This window comes from Mastigoproctus giganteus, chromosome 7, assembly GCF_048544385.1.
Source record: "Mastigoproctus giganteus isolate SK-2022 chromosome 7, ASM4854438v1, whole genome shotgun sequence".
Classification (NCBI taxonomy): Eukaryota; Metazoa; Arthropoda; class Arachnida; order Uropygi; family Thelyphonidae; genus Mastigoproctus; species Mastigoproctus giganteus.
In genome coordinates, this window is record NC_143581.1 from 166,999,787 (window position 1) to 167,020,166 (window position 20,380).

The 20,380-nt window shown below is 37.0% G+C and overlaps 1 long non-coding RNA gene across 1 annotated transcript in view; it reads right to left on the bottom strand.

Annotated features, from left to right (window-relative positions):
* Positions 1–1,722: 1,722 nt before the first annotated feature.
* LOC150083317 (uncharacterized) overlaps positions 1,723–20,380 on the bottom strand; it is a 374,757-nt gene continuing 356,099 nt past the window's right edge. Inside the window, exon 3 of the long non-coding RNA XR_016547168.1 lies at positions 1,723–1,827. This is a non-coding gene — a long non-coding RNA (uncharacterized LOC150083317). The remainder of the gene's footprint in view (positions 1,828–20,380) is intronic.

Sequence of the window (20,380 nt, forward strand, 5' to 3'; positions counted from 1 at the left end):
TATAATCTTCTGGACTTTACATGGAATGATGCACACCATGGCATACATAAAGGTGAACAAAGTCTGTCGCAAAAAGGAAGGCTGTTAATTCACCAGCTTAAGAAATGTCACCATTTAGAACTTTGTTGGTAATGATTTCACCATTGAAAGAACGGAATTATCTTTGTTCGTAGGCTGCTGAACAGTTGAGAAAGTTTTCTCAGACACCATAAAACCTCTCGAAACATAATAATAGAATGTTAATTTTCATCAAACGCCGGCACCAAGTCAAGGAACATGACGTGTTGAGCTCTTATTTCCAGGCATTACAGCACTTTTCGCAAGAAAACCGTGAAGACAGCAAGTAGCCGATTTTCTTTTTATTGCGTGTTGAAAGTTATCGGATCTGTTGACCCGATCGCTATCAACAAAAATTTATCTGGCAACATTCTGAAAAACATACTTTTCAAGGCGGTTTAAGAACGGCAAGGAAGTTGAGATTGGGTAAAATTTAATATCAATTATGCCAGACTAACTTTTCTCATACACTGCAGGACATTAACAATTTGACAATGCGATATTCCGATGTGCTTAACTGCAACACCGGTTTAATAAGGATTTCTATTTTAGGAGGTAAACAGATCAGTATTTAAAATTTATAAAAAGTTGTTTAATGTATGCAGTGCGTTATATTTCAAGGGAGTTAGAAAATAGTAATCAATTCATGATATATGTAAAAGGCAATGATCTTTATGGCTGAACAGAAAACGTTTCATTTCTGAGCATTCGTCATACTGTTCATTATCTGCTCCGATGAGCACACCGAACAAACAATATCTAGTGCTTCAGCTAAAATATACAGCATAATGGATAGCCTATGTGATATATGTAAAAAAAAAAAAAAAAAAAGAAAGAAATAATCACTGCCATATTTTAATTAGTCCTAATTTAATGAAGTTTGGGAAGTTCCACAAATCAGTGTAGAAGAGTAAATTATAAAATTCCATGAAAATGTATCCACAAAGAATTGAGTTATGACATGTGGATGGACATACGGACAAAAAAAAAGATTTAATAACTACCGGATTGGTCTGATTTTAATGGAATTTGGGATATCAACTAATATATATTTGTCTGTTCTAGAAAGATATATTGACTCCTAGTGTAGATTTTACATGAAAATCCATCCACCATGACGGACATGGTGAATACAATACTGCTTTTATGCATATATGCCAACACGCCTAAAAACTAGTTAGTCAAGGCGATCAAAGAGCAAATTAATATAAATAATTAAATTAATAGCAAAATTAACAATCCAAATGTTTTATGGTGACTATCACTAGTGTTATTAATGTTAAATACCACCTTAAAATGTTTTAATTCTACCATTAATTTTATAATTGATCACCTGTTTGTGTTAAATAATCGGACTATTTTCAAAAAACTCATACTTTTAAATTATAATTATATATATTTCCTAGAATGACTACATGCATTTTGACATTATCCAGTAAAAGTCGTAATTGGTGTGTGAATAATTTTCTCCGGTTGGCAATCTACCAAATACGCTTCCTTCTATAATTATTCGATGAACATGAAAAACAAAATCTCCTTAACACGACATGGAGTATATCTTTTGTCTGTTTTCTCTTTTTACTGGATAAATTATGCAGAATCATGTTTTATTTGATGTCCATATTCAGCCTGGAAAACTTGTTACGTAGTTTCATATCTTATTGTGCCATATGTTGCACCAGTGAATTTTCTGACTAAAGAGTTCCGAAGCGTGGTCTGTTGTGTCCGTTGCAGAGCTCCATTAAAAAATACCACAAGATATAATTAAACCTACAGGATAAATAAGAGAATACGCGTAAGTATTCATGCTAGTAAGCTAAATACAAGATAGCAAGCCGGAAAATAGCACATTGAAATGAGAGTGCAACAAGACAGAGAGGAAAACATCATTATATCAGGGCCACCCAAGAACCAACTTACATGTATTTGTGTAATATGTTTATAAACTGCGTGTGTTCCAATATTGGATAACACACGCACTGTTCTCCAATTTTGATAACGTTTCGAAATCATTGTGGATTTCTTTTTCAAGTCCAGAGGAAGGAAAAATAAGTTGATTGTAAGAGTTGGTAATATAACTATGCTATTATTAAAATTAAAAAAAAAATGTGAAGGAACGCTGTGCTATTTATTAGATAATCAATTATCTAATACTATATAAAATTTTCATTCTCAACTACATTGTTACATCTCTCAGTTGTACAGTTTTATGAATTTAAATGAATTAAGAAAGAACACTAGAAATCCTAAACCATACGTTATATGACATGTGCCAGTGACATTCCCAGACTGGTGCAGCAAAAAGATCACAAAGTGAAGGAGCTCAAAAATTATTTGGTTTATATTTTTTATTCAAAGTACAAATCACCTGATCAAATTCACTTATTACACCGTTCTGAATGTTTCTGAAAAGAGTCAGTGAAGGCGTGTACAGAGATGATGTTCAGTTCGGCGGTTACGTTTTTCTTTAAGTCCCCAAAATTCTGAAATCCCGTTCCTTTGAGGGTAGTTTTTACCTTGAAAAAGAGGAAGAAGTTCGCTAGTGCTAGATGTAGAGTGTAGGATGGATGGTTCACCTGTACAATGCCATGTTTTGTCGGAAATAACTTAACAACAAGTGAGGAATGGGGGGGGAGAGAATTTTCGTGCAATAAGAACCAGCTGCCTTTATCTGTAAATTGCAACCTCACCGGAAAATGTGTTTCAGTAGTCTTTGAAGCACTTGTATGTAGAACGTGTCATTAACGATCACACCTTCAGGTACAAATTTCTTCTAAATCACACCCTGTTTGTCAAAAACAAGGTGTGATTCACAGGTATGATCAGCATCGTCTTGATCCTGGAATTTTGTAAATGAAACGTTTGGGCCTTCACAACTTATCACGGCGTATCTTCACTTCTTTTTCCTCATAATTCACAAAATTTCTATATTCTAAACGAATCTTTATTTTTTTTTTTAAATTAAAGGTTCGTTTCGTCGTTAAAATTTACTCTAAATGACTGGTTTATTGGAATGCTTCTAAAACGTTTTGTTTCCATCTTATTTCAATAAACTTGATCATATTTTGTCTTTAAAATTTATGGAGTTTAACTTCTTATTGGAAATAGTTAACTCCCTCGTATATCTTTCTACTACGAAATTCAAAGTAATTAAATAAAATAGACCGACCATTGAGCCCCATCTCGCCGGAAGGCCAACAATGGCCATAGAATCGCTGAATTTCGAACATTAAGCAAATCAAGGCACCACTGACTGACAGATATACTAATCAACCGGAAAATACAATAAATTTGAATAATGACGACCCTTATGCAGTGAAAAACTAACAGCCAGCTCACAGCACTTATAAGGCAATTTATATATATTTGTGCTGTAGGAATTTAATCAATTTTATACGAAGTTTTACAATGATAAACAAGTACTGCACGTTATAAATAAAATCTGCACTACTGTGTTACTTCTGGCTTAGTTGGAGATAATAAAGAGACGAATTACCCATATTACTAAAACTCGATGTGGACTTCATTTTTTTTTTCTACTCCTTCCTTCATGTATGCAAGAAGTGCTGTTTTCGCATCATCTAATACTCAGGTCCTTAAGCGTGTAGTAATGGCGAACAGCCAGACTCATTCTTCTCTGCCAACTCTCATTCGTTCACCTTATCCTGATTCATCAATTGAAGTACTGTTGCACTGCCGTCACATGTGTCAAACTTGTCAAAACACACTCAACCTAGGAGCCACCTGCTGCCGTTAACCAGGCCCCTTGCGTTATAATGCCATTAGCTTCTTGTTCAGTTTCGGAAATACATTCCAGTCCACCCTTGCAAATGTAGTCTGTCGTGGTTGTAAGGCCACTGCAGTCCCATGGTTACTCTCTGAACAGCAGATCACATTAAGAAACTAATGTCTGTTGTTGTTCCAGACTTGTGCTAACAGCTAACTATTGCAAAGCAGCCTGGAACTTCAACTATTAAAAGTAGACTTAAGTCTCCTATGACTTTCAATTAATTCGATAATTATATTACGTACATCCTAGCGTCTCACTGACCTTCCTGCTTAATGAAACACACCATCTGCTTTATTTAAACATCAGATGTCTAGCTGTTCTCAATTTTTGCATTTAAGTTTTATCCCTTTACAGGGTTGTTAGGATTTTCATTATTATCAACCTTTTGTTGGCAATAATAAACAAAGAAAACTTCAAAATCAAAATCAATTCTAGCAACTGCTGTTCAGTTGAACAGCGAATTATGATTTTAAAAATATTATCGATTGATTTCATAATCACTGCTGGATTGAACAATGCGATGTTTGGTATCACATTTGGATCAAACAATTAAGTGTTTGATAATCATTGTTGGATTAACAATGGTGTGTTTGATAATCATTGTTGGATCGAACAATGGGGTGTTTAATATCACCGTTAAATCGAAATGTTTGATAATTATTGTTGATAATACATTTTTATTTTATTGATTTTTTGTTAATTTATTTTTTATTTGTTGTTTAAATTGTTGGATTGAACAATGAGGTGTTTGATAATAAGTGTTGGATTGAACATTGAGGTGAGATTTTTTGCTAAGCACTGTTGAACTGAACAACGAGTGAATTTTTTATTTTTATTTTTTTTTTTGTTTTTGAACCGAATAGCAAAGTGTGATTTTCTGCTAATATTGTTAGGTGGAACAATTAAGTGTAATTTTTTTGGTTAATTATAGTTAGGCTCAATAATGAAGTCGAATTTTAATATGAACACTGATAATTTTTACTAACCGTTAAACTTTAATGATTTATGTTACGACTTTAATATGAACAAAGCTTTAAAATTCGTTATGAGTTTACAGTTTTTAATTTTTTTTTTATTAACAAAAACTGTAAACTAAAGTTTTAGTCCAGTTTTGTTATTGAACAAAATTGGACTAAAATTGAGCAATGATCATTCATCCTGAGTTTCATCTGTTCTTTGACAATAGCTGTGGTTACCATTCACTGTGGCAAGCATGCATAGACAATCAAGATACGTGCTCAACTTAAACGAATCAATATTCCTCCTCCTCCCATGATTTAATTGTGCTGGTTAATATATGCAATATTAGCCGCGTAAAACTAACTTTTAACTTAAAAAAAAAACTTTATTAAATCAAGCAACAAAAGCACGTTTGGCCTTACTCTTGCGACCGGCGTGAAATTTGAGGCGCTAATATCTACGCTGTAGGACATCCCAGTAGATCATCGACCATAATAGATATTCCTATCACACATCCATAAACCCGGTGAGGACGCTATGTTAATTTTAATTCCAGGTGATGGATGACTGCGTTTCTGTTAAGGAGGTGTACGTGTTTATATAATCTAAGTGTTTATTATTCACGGTATGCCTTCTTAAAGCATGATGGATGAGTTGATGATCACAGTGTTAAGATTGTTACCGCAGCTATTCGCTTCTCCCTCGTTTTCGTGCACTGCACATATACACACTTTTCTTTGGCTAGCGATTAGGTTCACAGCGTGAAGTGGTTATTAAATTTCTAACAAAGACTGACTTCCTGACTACTTCCTGGAAGGCGGAAAATCAAAGGTGTTTCTTCAGGTAGGCTTTGGCAAGCTTACAATTTCACGGGCTTTTTCACGCCTGCTTTTCTTGTCAGTCTGCATCCGTTCGTGGCGCAGGTAATTAAAATGCTAACTTTTAACAAATACCGTTATTTATTTCCACATCGGTTAAGCGAATAAAGTTTGAGATTAATTTGCTCCTTCACTATTGTACTGCAGCTTTCCATTTGGCAAGTTTTTGTTTCTTTTTTTTTTTTGTTTTGGTTGGGGGGTACTATAATTGAATTCTTCATTGAAAACCTGAGCGCATAACAAATGGAAATTCAAAAGTAACTGCAGATTGCCGAGGACTTGTTTACAATGGTGAACCAGTCCTCGATGAGTCGGGAAAATATATTGATCATTTAAAGTAAAGGAAACGCTGATTAGAAACGAATGTTTTGATCCTGGGAGTCGGATTCAGCGGTACTGCTTCAAAACAACGAAGCGGCGGACTCAAATTGCATTGTGGACCAGATTCTTGACCTAAACACACACGTCTTAAAGAAACTAGTTGTGAGGTATTTTTTTCTTCATGAACATCATCAGACAGACTGGTCATAAAAAAAAAAACAATTAATTCATGCAAATATTAATCCACATATTGGGGTGGAATCTGTGGGATTATTTGTTTCTTGTTCAAAATCAATTACGAATACGTAACAGGTATTGTACTTAATTACGGTGTAGGTATGTCTAAATACACTATACTACAACACGTCACTAAAAGCTCTAATGCATTAATTTCTATGACTACAAAATATGGAAGTATTTCGGGCTATAAAGATTATCAGCAGTTAGCATGGAATTCATTTCAAATGAGTATACCGAACGGCGTACTCTGTGCTCACCGCACAGGGAAAGAGCTAAGAGAGTTTCAGAGGAGTTAGATGTAAGGAGGGGAACATGTGCAAGCCACTACTCAAGAATTAAACATTTTCAAGTGGAAATTTCGCAACGTACCGAAGAAATAGAGATACGGAGTTGATACCGGGCCGAAGAAATGATCACGCTCAAAATACTCCGAATTTGCGGGGAGTGACGTGCAAGCGGCCATAGAAAAACTGTAAATTTATTATTATTTTATTATTATTATTTTTTTATTATTATTATTCTAGACATGTGGAGAGTCGGTATCTGTGAATATTCACAAAAAAAGCTTTATCCCACAAGCCTTTAATGAAAAAAAAAAAATAATCAGTGAAGCGTCATTGGCAAGGTGCAAAGCACATCGAACTTGGACTCTAAATCAATGAAAATGTGCCATATGGAACAACGATTAATGCTCTTCCAGTCTAACGAGTTTGGATATGGAGAATTCCTGGAGAATGCTACCTCCCTGAGTGTGTTTCCCCAACGGCGAAGATGGGAGGAAGAGGTGTCTTGATCAGGAGATGTATCTCGTGGTATTGACTATGTTCACTACGCATGTTCAACAATGTATGAAACCACAAATTTTGCTTCTTATATTGGCGTTCTGGACAATTCTGTGGAATTAAACGGACCCCTTAAACTTCCAACATTGCTCTCACTCCATGTCACAAAGTAAGGATGGGGAACGCCTGGTATCAAATAATAATATCAAAACACATTGCAGTGGAGAGCTCAGAGCTTCTACCTAGACACAATCGAACACCTTTGAGATGAAATGGAACACAAAATTAGAGCAAGGCCAAGACAACCCACTTCGTAAACGAAGCTCATGCTTTAAAGGAGAAGTAGAGCACAACACCAAAGTTTTCATCAGAAATTAGTAGTCTTCCGCGACGCACTGAAGCAGTCACGCTATTAAAACCTTTGGTTGTTCATACATTCAAGTTTCGCATTAATTTTGTTTGAATTGCGGTGATAGTGTATGATGGTTAATATAATAATAGTGCTCAAAACTGTATAAAGGAATAGTTATTTATTTGGCCATATTAATTCTTCATCCACACACATAATGCCAACACAAACATTGTACTGTAGAAGAATGGCAGTAACACAAACAAAACAAAACAAAACAAAAAAAAAAACTGAAAACAAGAGAGAGAGAGAGAAATTTCTTAAATGAAGGAATGTTGAGAGTAAAATCATTGTGATATTTGATAATCATCTACAAAATAAGGAACAAAAGGCTGCTAAATAGTTGACACGAAGAACAAGTAATAAGATATAGGAATTTTACTGAGCCCACACTTACAACACGAGGTACAAATGAATTCCTTTGCATGATTCCAGACTTTTTAGAGAAAGTTTTATTATATTCAGTTAGAGTCTCTGGAGTTTTTATTATTTGTTTTTGAATGTCATATAGAATATAGAAACAGTGAAGAAATAAAATCTTCGTTCGTATCATTGGAAGAAACGTACAATGAGATGCAACTGTATTGAAATTAATGTGTATTGCATGATTTATTTGAGTCTACAGTGAACTGCTATGACGAATAATCAATTCTGAAAGTTATTTAATAAAGTTTTATTTCATGTTTCACAGATTCAAGATTTATTCTGTAGTATTGTATAAACCGAAATTTAAAAGGAGCAGAGTTATGCACGTATTGGTTGAGAAAATACCATGCCTATAACTCATTAATAGAGAACTTAGTTACGTTATTAAAACATACATTAAGTAATTAACTGCAATTATTAGAATAATATTTTCATTCTTGTAGGCCGCACCAATTGTTAAAACCTGATCCCTCAGGGATACTTTTCCTAACGTTAAACTGCTACTCTTTCGTAATCCTGTTAATGGCAATTGAATTGAATGACAATTCGAAAGAGAGTAGTTCACTTTTTGCAATTGCACGATAGCTTTTATGGAAATTTTAATTCCTGTTTTTCAGGATTTTTACTTGATTTAAAATGAACGCGCTTAGCTGAAACGAATTTCAATAGGAGAGAAATATTTTTTAACAGTTTTCAATTTTTGATTAATATTTAACTTCACTTTCAGTTTTCCTGAGAATTTGAACAAATAGATAGTAAAAGCGAGTCATTTTAAATAAACTTTTCTATTCTATATTATTATAAAATACTAACTTAAAATAAATTGTATAATTAAAAACAGCTAGAATGCATAATATATTTCCAGATACAAGTTCCAAAAGACAGGGTAATTTAAATATATGTGGGGTAAAACATCCCAGAATATTCGTTAAATATAATCTTAGCTCCCCACTGGGAACTTATATTGGGCTTACCCACAAACACGTAGGGATCTTACCTTACATATTTTTAGATAAGCTCGACGAGTCCAACAGGGGAAACATTGCCATTCCGTGCCGTTTGAAAAAGATCTAGTTTTTAGCCTTTTCAAACATCGTGGTTGGAATGGCAGGACAGTTGCAAAGTTTCAGTTTCCCCAGAAACTTTAGTTTTTTGTCCCAATTAAAACCATTACTGATATGTCAGGGATTATCCCGGTACCAAACTTGTGTGCGTGTTCCACCAGATAACCTCATCAACAACGCCTTTGAAAACGGTTGTTGGAGTGGTGATAAAGCATTTCATTTTATATTTAATTATTAAATCTTCAACCCAATTTTTACTATAAATCTTTTTGAGAGTTTAGAGTCGTTCTGCATTGAAGGGCCTGACATAATGAAGTAGTCAGTGGGAGTGCATTTGCACAAGCATTTGGGAATTTCGATTAATAACAGTGAGCTTTCTGCATATGGTCATTATGCAGTACCATTGCCAGGAGCCAGAATCCCAACTACAGTGATTGAAACCACTTTAAGTGAAAAATGCAGTTAACGATTAGTGTTTTCTGTTTGTGAAGTCTGGATTCATACTAAATTAGAGAAACTCATATTATTATTCTGCTTGCTACCGAAAACAAAATTCCAGACATTTAGGTGTTAATTACGCGTGTTAAACGCCAATGCAATTAAGGATATGAGGTGTCAGTATACTGAGTCTGATTGCGTGTATTCATTCATCAGTTTCCTTTTTTTACTAAAAAAACCCCATAGTTTCTGGGAATAAAAGCCATGTAACCCTGGTCTGAGACTGATTAATTCAGCCACACTGCGAAAAAAGCCCATAAAAATTCCTTTCCTCTCCTCATTAACGGGATTCGAAATCAGTCCTTTTCCACTAGGTGGAAGCAAGCGGCCATTATATCCACTGACTCCAGACATTTACCAAAAATACCGACGTGTATGAATTAAAATATTCATACACATTATTTTTGAAAGGAATCGAGATATTGGCCATTTCGTTTCATAATGGACAAATGCAGCCAGCTCTGGGGAGCACCTTGGAAGGAAATTTGTGAGTGATATTTGTTTATAGACAAACAATAAAACTTATTCTTAAAAGATTAAATATTTTATCTCCATTGAACTCGGGGATACTCTATATACACTAGATAGGAAACTGGTTATTAATCTAGCAGGATTCTTAGCCGTCTTGGAATCCCTCGAAAAGTAATTCACACGATCAAAGTTGAACTTATGAGAATAAGCTACCATTAATGAAATGACACTACCAACGCCCCAACCACAGCGATATTACACGTCACACTTCCAACCTGTTTATCTTTTCTGAAAGCTATTACTACTCAAAATATGATTAATTCATCTCTCCTCTAAAAGCAATACCGTCAGTTAATCGAAATGAGTCTCTTAATCAGAATGTGAAGTGACGGTTTCATATTTCTCCATTTATCGTAATTTACCGTGTCTGTATAATATATTAAGTGGCAGAATGCAATATGTCAGGCGCAGTCTAGGTTCTCCCTTCTGTCATGGTTAGATAACGGCAGTTCCAGTTTGTAAATATTTTTCTCGGTATGTATTCGTTTTATTCATGTTCATCTGTTGTTTACCACAAGTCTGTGCGAATCTTTTTGCACGATTAAAGAGACAACGTACCAAGAAGACAGAAATCCTTTACAATAGTAATGATGCTGTGACGTCACAGTTTTAACCTTCCAGGTTTAGTCAGCCATTTAGTAAATTCTCCTTATGCTTCATTTCGGAAACAATTTTGTGAAATTTAGCATGTACGGTAGGAATTTCCATTAATAACAGTGAACATTCTGCATATGGTCATTATACTGTACCACTGCCTGGAGCCAGAATCCCAAGTACAGTTTTGTAGGGAAATGGTTACATATCTCTAGGGTCTCCTTGACTAATATTAATTTAGCCCAATTATCTCTTAATGTTACAAATTTCACGGGCCACCACTGTTTCAATTCAATGAATGTCAGAAAGTTGGAACTAAAATCTATAAATTATAATATGCTATGAATGCCCTTAAGTTCTGTGACTCTCTCGACGAACATTTCCAGGAAGATTTCCATTGTCACCAAATGTACACTTAATTCCGTCACAACTAATTCCCGCTGTGTCATCGTAACACTGGACTGTGGAAGCCTTTGGAGAGGTGTACTCTGGTTATTACAATGTAAATCGCATTAGGTCTTTATTCAGAAATATTAAAGCAACACGATAAATAAATAGCAATTATAATGTGTTATAACTTTAAATTGATAAATTAAATTATAAATATAATTTATATAAAATAGTTTATAATATTGAATATGTTAATTTTAATGTTTGAATTTTATTTGTAGCAAAAGAATATTTTTTTAAACTCGCCTCAAAGGATGTTGTGAAGACTGTCAGTAGAGGGTTTATTTATTATGACCGATCTGGAATGATCGAGGAAATCGTTTTTAGTAAGAAAATGAATTTTTACTGTAATACGCACAGTAAATAATCTATAATTTCCATGCGCACATCACTGCATAATGTGGAATTTGAATTGAGATAGCTTTGCATTAGAAACGCCCCCAACTTAATGATCCATGCCGTGTGTTGTGAGAATCAAGTGCTGACTAACAGTTTGTTTGTTTGTTTGTTTGGTTGGGGATTTTTTTGGCGCATGGGCGTCTATGGCCATAGTGCGCCATACATAGGTTAGTATTTATGCTATTTCTTTATAGATCGAGAGTCAGGAAACTGATTTTTGACTAGCTAAATGAAGTGATATATATTGATCGCTTTGAGAAAGGTAAAAATCTTTGAGACATTGGTTTTATTGCCCAAAAGTGAAATAAGCGTTAGTGGGTCTTCAGTTGTGGCTGGAGTGAAGATATTCTGGCGTTCTATTGCAAATTTTGTGCATTCCACAAGGATATGTTTCACTGAAAGCACTGTTTTACAGTGATCACACTGAGGGTGATTCTCTCCTCTTAAAAGATAACCATGAGTAATATTAGTGTGACCTATTCGGAGACGAGCTAGTATTACCTCCTGCTGTCGAATTGCACTGAGGCTTGAAGGCCATTGCCCAAGATTTGGCTTGATACTTCGAAGCTTATTTTCAAGTTGGTTTTGCCATGTTGATTGCCACTGGTACATGCATTTTTCCTGTATTATTCGTCTATAATCTTGATGTGGAACTCTCCACTGTACATCAGGTGGTAAGTCGGCCGCTTTTGCGGCATTGTCCGCAAATTCATTTTCTGGAATTCCCATATGTTCTGGGACCCAACAGAAGTGTATGGTTTTTCCAAGCTCAGATAAGGTATATAAAGTGTTTGTTATTTCTTTAACGACTGGGTGGGTGATGTTCATGGTCTGACTAACAGTAGAAGACCCATGGCTGGTTCTTCCATCCATAGGTTCACTGCAGGCTAGGCAGGTGTTGTGCACCCAAGTGACCAGAGGAATAGACGGAATTCATCTGAACAACTGACCACACAGTAATACGGAACTATCTGAACTTATTTTAATAGTACGGTACTTCGGACACTATACTAGTACGGCTGGGTAATCGCAGCCGACGGCCCACCTGAGCATCAACTGCTGACAACCCATTAGCAAATGCACCACAGTGGCACAGGAGTTGACTAGAAACATAACATAAATTCATCAGACCAGGTGGTCTGATGAATCACCTTTCCAAGTGCAGCTTATTAAGAAACTTTCCAAGTGCAGCTTATTAAATAACTTTCCAAGTGCAGCTTATTAAGAAACTTTCAGTTTCTTAATAATGATGGTAGTATGCTGTGTGTGCTGAATATGAGGGTCTTGAATCCGCTACAGTAAAATAAATAAATAAACAGTCTTTATTGTACAAGTAATGTGTGTTCAATAGTTCCCATCACAGCAACAATTCCAGAGATGTAACATTAGGGACACTGTCCCTAATACTGTCTCTAATATACAATATTAAAGGACAAACTAATTAATTACAAGGTGATCAATTACAATCATAAAAATAAGACATGAGGAATTTATTACTGTTGAAGGGTTTCAGGCGCATCAGCAACTTAGACCATATTGCGCCATATACATGACGCCTCCGTAGCCAGGTGGGCAGGAGCAGCAGTGCGTAGCACACGCTTCTTGATTAGACCGGGGACGAGCCCGTGACCGCCAAATACGGATAATGCGGAAAGGTCAGGGAATGACCACCACATATTCCCGGAGCAATATGGCCTTAGTTGCTAATGCTCCTAAAAAACCAAATAACAACAAGCGCCATAGTACTGTACTCGATTTGCTGTTCGCTGGACGAGAAATCCGAGTTTCTGTGAGGAGAAGACAATGTTACCTTAGCCCAAGACCGACTGACTCAGCCACGTTGTGAAAAAGGCCGGAATTCGAACCTGGGCTTCCCTCACGGGTAGCCCGGGTTCAGTCAGCAAAGAGAGCGTAATGATCTGAGAGTACGAACCGATGCATGAGCGCCTCACTTAAACTCGTTCATTTCTGACTTGCGCGCTCGTTTATTCTGATTCTCTTTCCTGACTTCCAAAGTGCATTTCGTAAAAAGAACGTCCCGCACAGAGAGCTGCAAGGTTATTTGACTGATCGACGAACTCTCCGTCAGATTCCCCGAATTTTCATCGTTGCCTAACCTGTTCCATCTCAGCCCATGTATATGTAACATATAGAGCAGCTTATGTAAGCTCTACAGCACCAGAACGTTAGTTGAACTCCTCCATTCTGCACTGGGATATTACAGCACTCTGTAAAACGGCCAAAAATGTGTGTTATATTTGTGCAGTACAAGTGTTGTGCCGATGTCAGCCCAGATGAACATGTATGGATCTTCGTGCAACTGGCTGTTCGACCCTGAATATCCGTAAGTGTACTAGGCAGGGTTTGCCTCCAGCACCTCGTGGAGTCTGAGACATATCCGGCTCCTGCTGCTCGCCAAATGTGTGTGGCGTAACCTGGTACCAGGCATTGTTCTCAATCTAATACATAGCTATCTTAATGTATATTGTCTGCAAAATAAATAAAACATAATTTATATTCTTTACATTAGCTCCACACAAAAATAAATATGATATGAATATGAAATAAATAAACTTAAATCAGAAATAAAGATTTCAATGATTTCGCAGGGAGCCTTCATTTTGACATGCATTCATACTAGCAGCCAAGTCTTTTATAAAACAAAAACTTGATTTACTAGTTTCTGTTATTTTTGTTCCATGCACCTAACAGTATAAACTGCAGGCATGTTGTAGTCGGATTGATCATTTTGATGGAAAAATACCTCGAGTTTCGGGGAAGAAATTGTGCAAATATCACGGGGACCGATTAACTTGCCAGAGCGCGAAAAATTACAATAAAAATTTCTCCATCTCCACAATATTCAAATCCAGGCGTTTTTACACTCACTGCGCAAGAATAAGTTTCATTCAATAATTTTTAACAGAATTGGCTCGATGTCAGAAAGGCATTTACGCTACTGATAGCCAGAGCACAACCAAGTTGGCTATCTCCTCCCTCAGCTATCTTTCAGAAATTATTTTACAAAGGATAAATCTGCATTTGGAAAACAATTTATAAAACAACATAAAACATTCATTTTATATTAACAACGATAAATGGATTTTTACACTCAGTACTTCTGTTCATTTGCTTATATTGACACAGGCCGTTTTAAAGGATGCAGTCTTCGCTTAGAAGTTTTACTAAACGCGCGCACGAAGAAAAATGCCTTTACGATAGCAAATTGCATTAGGGCAATAAATTGTTTCCTACTATGTGCTTTCAACTGTGTAAATGTTTTCTCCTCTGTTTAACTGTGGATCTGAATTAGTCGGCCGGTAATTATAAAGACAATTTATCTGATTAAATAGCACTGTCGTGGATATCACGAAATGGAATTAACGCAACAGAACAAGATGGAACGAATAGGGACGAGAGTAAAGCATGGAGCAGGATAAGCCATTTATTCATGTCAATATGAGCTAGCGGTAGGAGACTCCCTCAAGTCACCCATACACAGCTCCCAGAAACTCCATGCCGACCTATATACGTGAGACAACATTCCGATGAGTGCAGTAAACCGATTGGGCGAATAGACTAGCTATAGTCCTTCGTCATTCTCTAGTAGAGAAAGAGCGAGAATGAATACACGAATACCTAGAGTCTCTAAAGTTACGACGAAATATATAAATTGCAGGAATTATATATGAATTATCTGCACCAAACATGGCTAGATGGATCTGCTGAGATAACAAGGCTAATAACAATCATAGTTGGCACTGAATCGACAACATGGACATAAGACGCACTATCTCCTCATAGTCTTGAGAATGTGCCAAGTAAAATAAAAGCACCATCTTAAGACAGGACAGGAAGTAATATATACACTATGAGGAAGCTAACGGTACACGTCAAAAGAATTCTCGACTATTTTTAATATCGGATCTAAACTTACTTTAATTAGAATTTCAGATATTAATATTCGTAGAGGCAAACGGAAGCAAGTTTATACATGGGGCAAAAATAAAATATACTGCCCATTTCATTTGCTCAACACTTCAGATAAGTTGTCCAGTCCTCGTTTAAATATCGTTCAAACACTCCACAACAGCAGGTGGAAGCTTTTCCAGCAATCCAATAACTCTGCCTGAAAGTAAATTTCCACACATCCTCTCTATCATGCAGTTTACCAAATTAAATTTGTGTTTTCTTGTATGTGTCGTCGTCCGAGAAGGAGTAAGAATCGTATCAACCTTTAATTACTCGTAGGGCCAGCAAGTCCTTATTCCTTACTCTGGTGGCATCTTTGCGATCAGAAAGTTGCGCCTAAGCATCTAATGTTCTACGGTCATTTGAATTCTGCATGACAAAAAAGGCCAACATTTCTCCGAAGAGGAAGCCATTCAACATTGTCCAAGATTACAGCTATACAGTCTTGGCTACGATAAATTAGTAAGCATCATCTTTGAAAGTTTGAGCCCGAAGACAGTCTCCTTTGGTAGAAACCTGTCTGCAACTTGCAGTCTCTTGTTATATGGTTACAGAACAGAGATAGGTAGGTGATCTGTCTTCAACTGCAATTCAAAATATTGGAGAAAGGCTTCAAGATCGGTCCTATCGTATCCAATGTTTGAATGTCACCTATTTCTGGAGCCACAACTTATTTGCGGAGCTGCTACGAAGGCTTCAGTTGCTGCAGTAGTCCAGATATCATTAAAGGGCCGATTTACTGTTTTTTTTTAATCTTTGGCAAACGATGCTAAGAAAAACAGCAAGGATTTCTTTACTTATATTAGCTGTAAAAGAGGATGAATCACATTGGTCCATTTGAAATAGATGGTTCGACTGTTGATGATCCTGCTCAGATAGCAAACAAACTGAATGCATATTTTGCATCTACATTCACACATGAGGAGTTATTAAGGATTGAAAATGGCAGAAGGTTATCAAATAAATTGTAGCACGGTGCTTAATGATTTTGTAATAACAGAGCAAAGTGGAGGAGAAATTGTTGAAGTTTAAAGGCACCTAGGATGGATGGGATCTATCCAGTTATATTAAAGGAGGCGGCAAAGGAATTAAGCAATCCCATAGCCATAATGATGAGCGCATCCTTGGACTCAGGGGAGGTCCCCACGGAATGAAAATGTGCCAATGTATCCCCAATTCACAAAGGGGGTATCGAAGGGTGATACTAGTAATTACAGCCCAGTTAGTTTTATTTCTGTTCCGGGTAAAATAATGGAGTCACTGGTTAAAGATGCATTGCAGGATCATCTAGACAAGACTGCAGAAATAATTCAGACACAGCATGGGTTTCTTAAGGGAAAGTGTTATCTGACAAATTTGATTGGATACTATGATTTGGTTACAAAGGAACTGGATGCAAAAAATAATTTTGTTATCATATACCTGAATTTCAGGAAAGCTTTTGACACTGTTGGGCATGGAAGACTACTGTACAAATTGGGGCAGAATGGTATTAAGGGCAAGTTGCTACAATGGATAAAAGGGTTGTAGAGTGGGAGAAGAGAGGGTGGTAATCAATAGGCGCTGCTCTTCGTGGACTAATGTTATTAGTGGAGTTCCACAGGGTTCGGTGTTGGCCCACTGTTGTTTTGTATATTTATCAATGATATTAATGAACGTATATCAAGCTTAGTGTCGAAGTTTGCAGATGATACAAAGGTTGGCAGGGTTGTTAATGACAGTAATGGCAGTGTGCTACTGCAACAGGATCTAGATAAGTTGGGCAAATGGGCTGAGAAGTGGCAACTGAAGTTTAACATTGGCAAATGTAAAGTAGGGAATATGGGTAGAAGTAACCCCAGAGGAATGTACCAACTGTGTGGTACTACACTTAGGGTTGTAGAAAATAAAAAAAAACCTGGGAGTAATTGTGCAGTCAGATATGAAAATTTCTGAGCAATGCATACAAGCTACAAGAGCAGGTCATGGGGTTTTGTCAATGATATACAGGAATTTTGCTAACAGGGAAAAGAAGATGAATATCCCTTTGTATAAAGCAATGGTTAGGCCACGCCTTGAGTACTGCGTACAGGTCTGGAGGCCTCATTTTAGGAAAGATGTCGATTTGTAGATAAGCGTGTACAGAGAAGGCAACACGATGGGTGAGGGAAATAAGGGGATCCTCTTGCCAAGAGAGGCTTAAGTTCTGCAAATTGCAGCGGCTGGAGACTAGGCTCCTGCGAGGTGATCTGACTGAGATGTATAAGGCCTTGAATGAGTTGAGCACGTTGAATTCTGATGGGATTCTTCCACCTGCTCAGATTACGACCCTAATGGGCATAAATTGAAATTGCGGAAAGACAGTTGTAGAATAGATGTGCGGAAATTTGCCTTTAGCCAGCGGGTGGTTATTTGCTGGACAAATTTCCATTTGTCGTTGTGGAAGTTGATAGTTTAAATGAATTTAAGGAGGAACTGGACAAACATTTAGATGGAATGGTCGTGTGATTTTTTTCATTTTTTTCTGGCTGATGCTACATAAGCTCATAACGCTTGCTTTCTTGCATCACATGCCTCTATTACTATTACTACCATTACTCAGTCAACAACAAGAGAGAGAAAATAAGCTTTATTGGAGATTGATAAATATCCCGAATTCGATATTCTTTATTCATAAACAATGCACACGTTTTTCTCATCTAGTACTCCAGAAACTTAAGTGCTTGGAAAAAATGTAAACTCCCCAGAAATGTTCCAGAAATTGAAATAAGAAAACTATATATATTATTTCACTCTTTCAAGAATATTGGAAAAGATTTCTCCTCTTCAATTCCAGTATTAGTATTTTTGATATCGACCTTCCATTAGTACTCTTTCGTGCTGTTCACTGGTCAATTCGATAAGAACAACTCCCTGATAATCGAACTATTTTTCCCTTATTTTTATTCTGCCGCTGATCACAAATCAAATCTGTTTGCCAGATAACCAAATTCATTCCGCACAATAGAAATTACAGTTGTTTACGTTGAGGGTTTGAAACAGAGCGACAGACCTTTTAAGTAGCAAAAGAAGATTACAGGTATTTTGTGTAGCACGCTTATCGTCTGATTACTTGGACAGGCTGATAGTGACACTTGAGCAATCGGATTACCAGAAAGAAGTATTGCGAGTAATGACTAGGAAAAGAAAGCCAGCGATTTTCCTCCTATTATCCAGAAACGAAGAGAATTTTCTAGGAGAGTCCGAAGAAGTCTTTTTACTTCGTTGTGTTCTTTTTGCCTGGGACATTTCATTTTCATCTCATATTAAGGTTTCTCGCCGGTTCCCGTAAAAAAAACAAAGTTTAATTAAGAGAGAATTTGTACATAAGAAATGGCATCTACCGTATTATAAACTTAATCCGGCGACTTCCTGTGCTATGGCAGATAATTTTAGGAAAAAAGAACTTTCATTTTATTGTCATGTTGATTATATCTATTTGAGAGTATTTTAATTAAGCTTACAGACGATTCGGATATCAAGACAAAGGAGAAGAATTATATAAAAACGGAAAAGTAATAATCTAGAATAATTAAAGTCATGAAGAGATACTTTATTTGTATTTGTGCTGGTATAAATCAGTGTTTGGGAATGCGAGAACAGCTAATTATCATTTCTTGAACTTAAAATAGTTTAACAGAGCGATCTTTAAACCTTCAAGAGATGCGTTGAAAAGAAGGTACTCATTTTTTTCCTTACTGTTAAATGAAACAAATTTGAAGCAATATTCAAAATTCTCAGTACGCTTTCTATGAATCCTAATGCTAGTGATACGCGTTATGGCCTTGCTGTCCTTGCACCGTAAAGCCCTTAAACAAACAAACATAATGCAAGTGTTTCATATACACTGAGTGATCACTGAATTATGGCCACCCTTATGAAAACTGAATGCGAAGGTGAGGTACGAGAGTGCGGAGTCAGTTGAGTTATATCAGGCGTAGTATGGATAAGGTGTCAGTGGTTGGGTAGGTAGTAAAATTCCGAGTGTGATGGATAAAAGGAAGGATTTATCGGACTTTGATAAAAGACAGATTGTGAGTACTCGACGAGCTGGTGCCTCGATTTCCCAAATGCCTGAACTGGTGGGGTGTTCGAGAGCCACCGTAGTTAAAGTGCACCAGGACAGGCGTCAAAATGGTCAAACAACGACCTGACAGCAAAATTGCAAAAGTCAGCGAAAGGTTGATGTCAGAGGTGAGTGCCGGGTCCGACGACTCGTACACGTGAATAGGCGCAGAACTATTGAAGAGTTGACTACCCAATACAATATGGACCAACCGGGAACAATATCTGGCATGACAATGCATCGCACGTATGGGCTATACCAGCAGACGACCCCTACGGCATCCTCTCCTAACCAAAGTTCATCGGCGTAAACGACTCGCCTGGCGCAGATCATGCAAGTTGGAAGTTAGAAGACTGGAAGAAGGTGTGCTGGTCGGATGAGTCACGTTATTTACTACACACCGTGGATGGTCGGGTCGTGTACGGATTTGGCGTCAACAACATCAGGCTCTTGATTCATCATGCATGATATCAAAAATGCAGGCCGGTGGAGTCTTTGTTTGTTTGTTTTGATTTTATTGGCGCATAAGCTACTAAGGCTATAATGCGCCAAGACCAGCCGGTGGAGGCTGGTTGTATGGTGTGAGGCATGTTTCACTATCAGGAACTTGGACCCCTGGTGCATGTGGAACAATGTATCACTGGTCGACGCTATCGTCAACTGCTTGCTGGCTGTGTACACCCCGCTATGTTACACTTTTTCCCGAATGGCGATGGTGTCTTCCAAGATGACAATGCGCCGAGCCATCGGACACTTGTTGTGCAGGAATGGTTTGAGGAACACAGTTCTGACTACCAGCATATCCCCGATATCAATCCCATAGAGTGGGGCACTATGGAAAGGCATATCAGGCATCTGGATACACCAATCACCTCCATACCTGCATTTCTGACCGCATTACACACAGCTTGGTTGGCCATACCTC